The sequence below is a fragment of the Manis javanica genome, chromosome 10 (assembly GCF_040802235.1).
Source record: "Manis javanica isolate MJ-LG chromosome 10, MJ_LKY, whole genome shotgun sequence".
Classification (NCBI taxonomy): Eukaryota; Metazoa; Chordata; class Mammalia; order Pholidota; family Manidae; genus Manis; species Manis javanica.
Window position 1 is genome coordinate 13321748 of NC_133165.1, and position 9142 is coordinate 13330889.

Genomic DNA, 9142 nt, shown 5'->3' on the forward strand with positions numbered 1-9142 from the left:
ATTTACCCAAAGACATGAACCCTGATTCAAAAAGACTTTTGCACCCCTCTGTTTATTGCAGCACTATTTACAATAGCCAAGATATGGAAGCATTCTGAGTGTCCATCAGTAGATGAATGGATAAAGAAGAGATGGTACATATACACAATGGAATATTATTCAGCCATAAGAAGAAAATAAATCCTACCAATTGCAACAACATGGATGGAGCTGGAGGGTATAAGCCAGGCAGAGAAAGACAAGTACCAAATGATTTCCCTCATTTGTGGAGTATAACAACAAAGCAAAAGTGAAGGAACAAAACAGCAGCAGAGTCACAGACTCCAAGGAGGGACTAGTGGTAACCAAAGGATACGAGTATTGGTGGGGATGGAGTAGGGGATTAAAGGGCATTATGATTAACTCACATAATGTACATAGGTCACAGGGAAAGCAGTGTAACACAGAGAAGATAAGTAGTGACTCTATAGCATCTTACTATGCTGATGGTGATTGCAGTGGGATGGGAGAGACTTGATAATATGGGTGAATGTTGAAACCACAATATTGCTCATGTGAAACCTTAATAAGATTGTATATCAATGATACCTTAATAATAAAAAAAGTACTGCCATCACCTTTATCCAAGATGACAAAACATATCACAAATTGGGTGTAAGAATTAGACAGGAAATAAATTTTAAAAAGAGGTACCAATAAGGGGCTAAGATGGGGTTTGGCAAACTTTTCTCTAAAGGGCCAGACAGTAAATATTTTAGGATTTGTGGGCCATAAAGTTCCTGTCACAAATACTAAATTCTGTGGTTATGGCATTAAAGCAGCCAAAGGCAATGCATAAATGCATGTGACTATGTTTCAATAAAACTTTATTAACAGAAATAGGCAATGGGCCATAATTTGTGGTCCCCTGGACTAAGGAATTCAGTATTCTTCACCATAAAAAATACTGAAAGCAAATCTATTAAGAGTTATAATATCTTTTGTGGCCTATACTCCCAAGGAGAAAAACAATCAATGAATGACATGATATAACACAAGGAAGCAATGGACGTATACGTAAGCCACCAAATCAAATGTGAAAACTGGATTTCCTGAAAATGATCAAAAGGGAAAATGCCATTGAGCAGGTAATATATAAGATATTGTATAAAAATATAAGCTTGATGAAAAGTTTCCCAGAAACATATAACTACTAGTTTATAATAATTTGGAAGCTATAAGTAAGTACTTTTTATTTCTAGGTATGTATCCATGTACAATTATTTCATTGTTAAACCTAGTATTTTAATATCTAAGAAATATGGAAAAATTATTCTCATATACACTGTGATAAGTTAGAACAATTGATCTCAAATGTTAGTGTGCTGTATATTAAAAGCACTTGAAATGCTCATTAAGTACATTAACCAGAGTCCCAAACCCAGAGATACTGATCCAGTAAGTCTTGGGTGGCACACCCAAATGATTCTCATGAAGACTGTCTCAGAACCACATATGAGAAATTTTTAACTAAAGCAATAATTTACCTGTATGTCATGTGCTATACCAAACAGCAAGGAGCCTCTGGGAAACAGAAAGTGGATTTAACTGGCCACCAAGGATAGTCAACCACCAGGAAGAAGACTTAAACTTAACACTGGTTACCTTCTAAGATGGAATATGGCTCTCAGGAGAGAGGTGTTGGGGTAAATTCTGTGTTAGTAATTAGAAATTTAAGAATCTGCTCCCACCCAGTTTTATAGTAAAAAAGGAACCTGATCATTTAGCAACCATATCTATCTCCTGCTTCAGTAAAAAAAAAAAAAAAATTACCACAAATTATTGGCTTAAAATACAAAACAATTTATTATCTCACAGATCTAGAGATCTGAAGTCTGACATGGGCTAAAACCAAGGTCTTGACAGAGGGCTGTGTTCCTGCTAGAGCTGTTAAAGGATAATCGATTTCCTTGCCTCTTCCAGCTTCTGGAAAATACTTCTCTGGCTTCTTCTGTCATCTTCAAGAGGAGCAGAAGAGCATTTCCTGACATCTGTGACTCTAAACATCTCTTCTGCCTCCCACATTTACTTTAAAGGAATCTTGTGATGACATTCCTAGCCAGGCAATTCAGGATAATCTAACTTTTAAAAGTTAACTGATGAGCACCTGTAATTTCATCTGCAATTTAATTAGCTATTGTGATGGAACATAACATGCACAGGTTCATGAGATTAACACCTGGACATCTTGGGAGTGGGGGGGGGTCCTTTATTCCTCTACCATACCCATAGAAAAGCTCTCTTTCCAACCACAAGAAAATGGGAAGGAGGAAAAAGAAGAGATCCTAAAGAAGAGACTCAGTTTCTAAGATTGTTAAGGTTAGTTCAGGTGCCATCTAACACAGCACCTATACAGTTGGTTTTTGAGTTGCAGCCTGGCACAGTTCAATAATGGAAAAACCAGAAGGAAGAAACATACCCCATATAGTTTCAAAAGGAAAGTTGGTGGTGATAGAGCGTTGAAGGAAGACATGTTACCTGAGAAGAGGGAAATAAAAAGGGTGTTATAGACTGAAAGTTTGTGACCTCCTAATTCATACGTCAAAGCCCTAACCCCCAGTGTAGCTATATTTAGAGATGGTGCCTCTCAGGAAATTAAGGTTAAATGAATTCATAAAGGTGGGGCCCTGATCCAATAGGATTAGTGTCCTTACAAGAGATACCTTAGATCTCTTAATTTCTCTGTCTCCACATGCACATACCAATGAAGGGTCTTGTGAGGACTCAAAAGAAGTTAGACCTCTGTAAGCCAGGAAGACAGCCTTCACCAGAAACCAAATAAGCCAGAACCTTTATCTAGGACTTTCAGCCTCCAGAACTGTGAGAAAATAACTATCTGTTATTTAAGTCACTTTAGTTTATATATTTTGTTAGGACAGCCCAAGCAGACCAATACAGAGGGGGGAGGGACAAAGGCAGAAAGTATAGAATTATGGGTCCAATCAAGAAATCTGATTCACATAGCGAGCTTTAGAAAATACATTCCCATGATTAAAATATTTAGCCAAACATTATGCCAGGTGAAGGAGTCAATTTCTTCTTTTTTAATACATAAACTTTAAGAGCAAACCTTGGGAAACATTTTCTGTATTAATAAATTAGTACTTTTCTATACTGTATAAAGCCAGTTTAAAAATATAAACAAGTATTTTGTGAATATTTCTTGCGTGCTTATTCTTTTATTTTTTATTGAAGTGTCATTGACATACAACTTTACAAAATGTAATACTTCATGAATTTGCATGTCATCCTTGTGCAGGGGCCATGCTAATCTCTGTATTGTTTGAATTTTAGTATATGTGCTACTGAAGTGAGCACCTTGTGCGCTTATTCTTATAGGTTACTAATGCATATTATATGTAAAGGTGAATAAATCATATCAATGTATTTAGATAGGCATTTAGAATTGCACTCAAGTTACAACTAATTGTAATGCATGCATTCAACAAAATCAAAAATTACTTGAATTTTCAAACTAATAATTGAAGTCTTCCTGAAAAAAAGGAAAAATCATTTGTTTTCACAAGTCACTCTTTTTACATTCAAAAGTCAATCATTCTCTTTACTTTGTTAAATTTATTTTCCAAAATGAAGTTTTTAATATTCAGAGCACTTGTCACAATATGATGTCAGAGAATCACAGAATTTTAGAATATTTTACAAATTCTTCTATATCTTACTAAAGAAATAAAAACTCATGAAAAGGACAAAGGGAACTTTTATAGCTCTACAACCCTTTTTTTTTCCCTTTGTCATACTTTTTCTGAGTTTTCATCTTTCCTATACTTTTGTTTCATCCTAAGAAGTATGGCAGCCATGTAGAAAACACTAAGACACCCAGGCTAGGAAGTACAGAATTAGTTAGAAAGAGTTTATGGTAAATGGGCTAAGTGGAACCTTATTTGAACTTGAACTAATAACGCTTTGCAGGTGTCAGTGAATCCAGTAAGCTGAGTTTGAGCATGTCAGAACTACATAAAAGATGCTACATAAAAGGCCATGAACATTGACCCTGTGTTGGACATTCCTTTTATACAGTGCCTAGCAACACTTGCCAAGAAGTTACAGTCACAGTGAATGGGATAGGCAATGCTCAAGGGATACAACTGTTTACACAAGTAACACCGACATAGAGCAGCCTACTTAGATATTCAAACATCTGAAACAATGAAATCATAAAAACTAAGTACCTCTACTTACATCTAAGGAAATGCGGTATTTGAGAATATCTTACCAGAGAGTATCCCTTGCTTATGGCTGACATGAGAAGAGGAGGTCATAACCCGCTGAATTCTGAGATAAATTTTGCAGTACAATTTTTGTAATTTTCTTAGCTCCCTTATGGGATTAAGGGGTCCAGTGAAGGGTGAAACACACTCCTTCAAAATGTTCAAGATTGAGATAGGAGGAAAATCAGACCAATAATTCAGATTGATCACGCAAATTTGTGCCAAAGTTTCAGCCTTTTTATTAACAATGCTAAACATTTTAAGAGAGACATCTATTGGTTTTCTTACTTCCTTTGACATACAAAACAAAATCTCTAAATGCAGCCATGCTGCTACAGTGTTCACATTTTCCTGAATGTGCTATATCCATAGCAATTGAATTTTTTAGCTTTCAGTTGGGTTTGACTACCAAGAAAAACTACTCAAGCCAACCCTTTTTGGAATTTGCTGCTTTCTTTGACCAATTAATTTGACTAGTCAAGTCAATCAAGCTACTTAAGCCATTTGCTAATATGGATGCCTCACAGGGTGTATTGCAGTAGACAAAGGCCAAATTTTTCTCCCATTTACTACTCTTGTTTCTCATTACATTTTAAGGAGGTAAAGGTCATAGAGTAATTAACTGCATTTATGCAACCACCTCATTCTAACAACTAAGAAAATTATTAGGGAAGTTTTAAAGTGAAAAATAAGGGGTCAACCCTAAATTGAAAAAAAAATAAAATAGATGCAAAATTGAAGAAGAAAAGCTGAATTAATTAGGACCTTAAAATTTCCTCATGAAATTAAATGTGCATTAAAATTTTTAGTATTCTAATGATATATAAATATTTATGAATGTAAACACTAAAAATGACATGTAACTATTTAAAACATAATTAGCATTATCCCATTAAGATGTGGAGAGAGAAATAAAAGCCCATAGACACACACCTCAAGTAAAATTCTTCACTGTGTTATAAGAAATGTTCAAAGGATATACTCATAACTATTAATTCCTGTAGTGTTGGCCTGAGAAAATCATGAGGAAGGTGGTGATAAGACACCATGCCTGTGGCAGATATCACAGAGGTCCAAACCAGTCTTCTGAGACAAAAGATACTGACATAGGCTCTTTCATAGCCTTTTAGTCCTCTTTCACTTCAAGATTACTAGCACCAAGTGAGAAAATAGCTTTAAATTCAAAAGCCCAAAATTTTAGTTCTAATTCTGTTTCAACAAGACACTAAGTCATTGCCGATTTTCTTAGTCTTTTTTAAAAAATCAATTATCAAACATTACTTGTACAGACACTGTCTTGCCTGAGAGTGTCAGCCCTAGGCAAGTTCACTACGGACTCAGTGGGACCAAGAAATAACAACAGAATGTTTTTGGGTTGAAAGGGTTTATTACCCGGCTTTATTCTCCTGGCAGTTGGTCAATTACTAGAATCACATCTGTATCCAGCAGTCTGCAGGTCTGTAATCCTCCTCCATTTCTGCCTCCACTCAGAGCACTTAGCAGAGCTCTTTATATAGTGACTTAGTCAATAATAGCTCACTTCCTACAGGTGTGGAAGCATTAGCCTTGCAGTAGGCCAATTACATCATCAAATAGGGTCTGGTGAGGATCCTGGCCATAGGAACTACCATTTTTCCCCAAGACATATTAACTACAATAGCACAAGTCACAGAAGTTCTAACTTATATAGGCAGCAAAGTTTTACTCAAATGGGTTCAAACAATAAAAGAAACATTTCAGATTCAGAGACATTTTAGGGGTTTGGAAAAGCTCAGGAAAAAATTCACAGGACCTACAGGAGGATGTCTTGCCAATGGGTTTCAGCACATGGCAAGTTCACTATGGATTCAATGTGACCAAGGAAATTGAAAGCAAAATGTTCTTGGGGTGAAAGGGTTATACCCAACTTTATTTCCAGGTGGCAGTTCAGTCACTAGAATCCCATTCATTCACTCAGAGTGAGTCAGCATGTAACAAGTCTGTCTCTGCCTCTGGGCTCCTCTGTCTGTACAGCCATCCTCTGGGCCTCTCTGCCTGCACAGCCATCCCACACAGCTGTCCTCTGGGCCTCAGTTCTCAGCGCTGCCACCACTCCAGCCTCTGCTCTGCTCTCCTGCAGCCTTGGAGACCTGCCACCGTGTCATGCCCAGAGCACTGGGTGGAACTCTTTATATAGAGTCAACAGCCATGTATTGACCACAGGTGTGCAGTGAGCTAGTCAACCAGAGCCAGGTGAGAATCCTGGCCACAGGAACTCTTATTTTATCCACACAGGGTAAGGGATTATGCAGTAGTTTAAAGTAAGGATGGATATGTGAATGAAGTAATGAAATTCAAGAGTAAACTTCATGCAGCAGAAAGGTGTCACAATCATTTAGAAGTGTGTCTGGTAGGGAGTAAAACCCAGCTTCTCCAAAGAACAGACCAGGAGACAAGTTGAGACATAAAGAGGAAAATGAAGGGAGACTTAAATTTCCTATTTAGGATTTCACTGTCTGTTTTTCACCCACATTTCCAAACCTTAGGTCTACTGTCAACAAGTAAATAATCTAAATTCCTTGGCGTGAATGCAATGAACAGAATCTGAGGGGCAACTACATCAAGACCTTAGAGATGTAATAAAGGAGCAGCATGCTCTAGAAAGAAATATCACCTGCCCAGTTTATAGGTCAATAGTTGGGAAATATCTTTAGGCATCAGGAGCAATTACAGGATTTTAAGCATAATTACAATCTCAATAATACATTAAAATCTTAAAAACATTAATATATTTTAATTTACCTAATCACTCAGGAAGATGTACAGGCAAAGCATTGTTTTGGAAAATTCATCTGGGTAAACATATGAAATCTATTACATAAAGAAGAGAATGAAGGCAGAAGATATAGTAGGAGTCGACTGGAACAAAATAAAAGATGCAAAGGAGACTGTAAAGGAAGACGGCTGGTACACTTGAGAATAATTAACAATTTTAAAGTCACCTTCAGAACTGGAACTGTTCAGCAACATGTAGAAATATGGTGAACTTGATGTTGGCTTTTTGAGGACTGGATTAGTATATACTTCCTGCTTAGATTTCCATTGATCCTGAAGATGAAAATAAGAAATTCTATACCCTGAGTTTCAGACACAGGTACCTTCAGGTCTGAGAGAAGAATATGCAGATACTAGAAACCAAGCAAGGTTTATAAACCAAAGCTGCTCTATTAGCATCACCTGAGAGCTGTTAGATATCCAAACCCCAGGCTTTAACCCTCATTTACTCCCGGGCAAGGGCCCCTGCCTTCCGTGGTTCCACAAGTTCTCCAGGTGTTTCAGGTGCATTCTCAAGTGTGTGAACCCCTGGGATAGCCAGTATTACACAAACCACAGAAGTAATTAATATCAGCAGATGATCTGAGAGAGTGTTGCATGAGAAAGGAGTCATGGTCAAGAATTATAGTTTGATCACCCCATGAGTAATTATTTCAGTTTGTCCATGCCCAAACAATGCAATCTGGTTAGAAATGATCCCCCCTGAAAAACCATATAGGAAGATAAATGTATTACAAAAGTCAAAATCAAGACTATTTTAGAAAGCCAAATCAATTTGATCTTTTATTTCTTTGAGATTATCCATTGCCAGTAGCAACTCCTCTTAAACACACAGTCTGCTGTGTTAAAATGAAAAAACTTTTACACCCAGGAAGGAAAAGGTATTTGATAGTTTCACTCTTGTACAACATATAACAGTGCTTTCCTGCATATTCAGCTAAAAAATATGCTTTTATAACATTTCATTTAATATTATGATTTATTATTACTATTTTCACAATTGTCTTCTTTTTTTGTTTTGTTTCGTTTTGTTTTAGCACAGGCTTCGCCAACTGTTTCTAAAACTACTTTGACGAATGCAGTAAAAATAAAAATGAAAAGAAGTGAAATTCAATCTCATAGTACCTATGAGTCTTCACTGTAAGATAACCAATATTATATCCTTGACTAAATATATGACTTTGTTTTGAAGTATAGATTCTTTTACTTTCTCCATATAACACTAGCCTTTTCAAAAGAAAGAAAATAGAAACTTAAGTCATTAAACCTTTGATCTCTTAGTCATTCCACTCAGTTTCAAAGTCAGGCTCATTATAAAAGTTTTAGACATGCAACACCATGTTTTATTTCTGCATTATTACTTTACTTTCATAAAGAATTTGGGAATCATATCAAAGAAAATATTTTAAATCATTCCAGACTCTGATGCAGCTTTTATTTATTTTTGAAATAACCCATCCTATAACTATCCAAGCTTTATTAAAGTTGGTGATCTGAAAAAGAAAGACCAGTTACCAAATATACCCAAGTTGTGAAGATTTATAAGAAAGTATTTATCGTTCTGCTCTGATCTTCATGTTTGGTTTATGGGAATCCCAATAAAATCAGTAAAGGAAAACTTATACTTCCAAATAGTATATGTGGAGCTCTTTTGTCAGGAGCAGAGATGCTCAGAAACACGTCCATGGCAATTACCCTTTCTCATTGGTAGGAAATTATTCCTGTTGTTAATCCCTGTTGAAAATTCAAAGCCATTTATGCCATGTCTTAAGATTTGATCTTTCACCTTCCACAAAAAAAGATGGGAAGCAACTAATTATTACCATCACAAACATTTGTCCAAGTAGTTATCAAAACTCAAAAAGAAAAGACTTCAAAACATGTAGATGTCACTAAAATGATAGTCATGCTTCCCTAATGGAACAGGGTTAGTTGAAATAATTGTTATATACAGAGCTTTATCACATTTATTCAATTTCACCTTAAGTTTGTTACACACATATGTAATGGAAAGGAGAAATGGGGTTTCTGAACATTACATTTCTGTAGTACACAGCCAT

At 36.1% G+C, this 9142-nt stretch overlaps 1 non-coding gene across 1 annotated transcript; it reads right to left on the reverse strand.

The window, feature by feature from the left end:
• Positions 1–3253: 3253 nt before the first annotated feature.
• Positions 3254–3357, reverse strand: LOC118970975 (U6 spliceosomal RNA). Its single transcript, XR_005059204.1, has one exon. It is a non-coding gene; the product is annotated as a U6 spliceosomal RNA (small nuclear RNA).
• Between the last annotated feature and the right edge of the window lie 5785 nt (positions 3358–9142).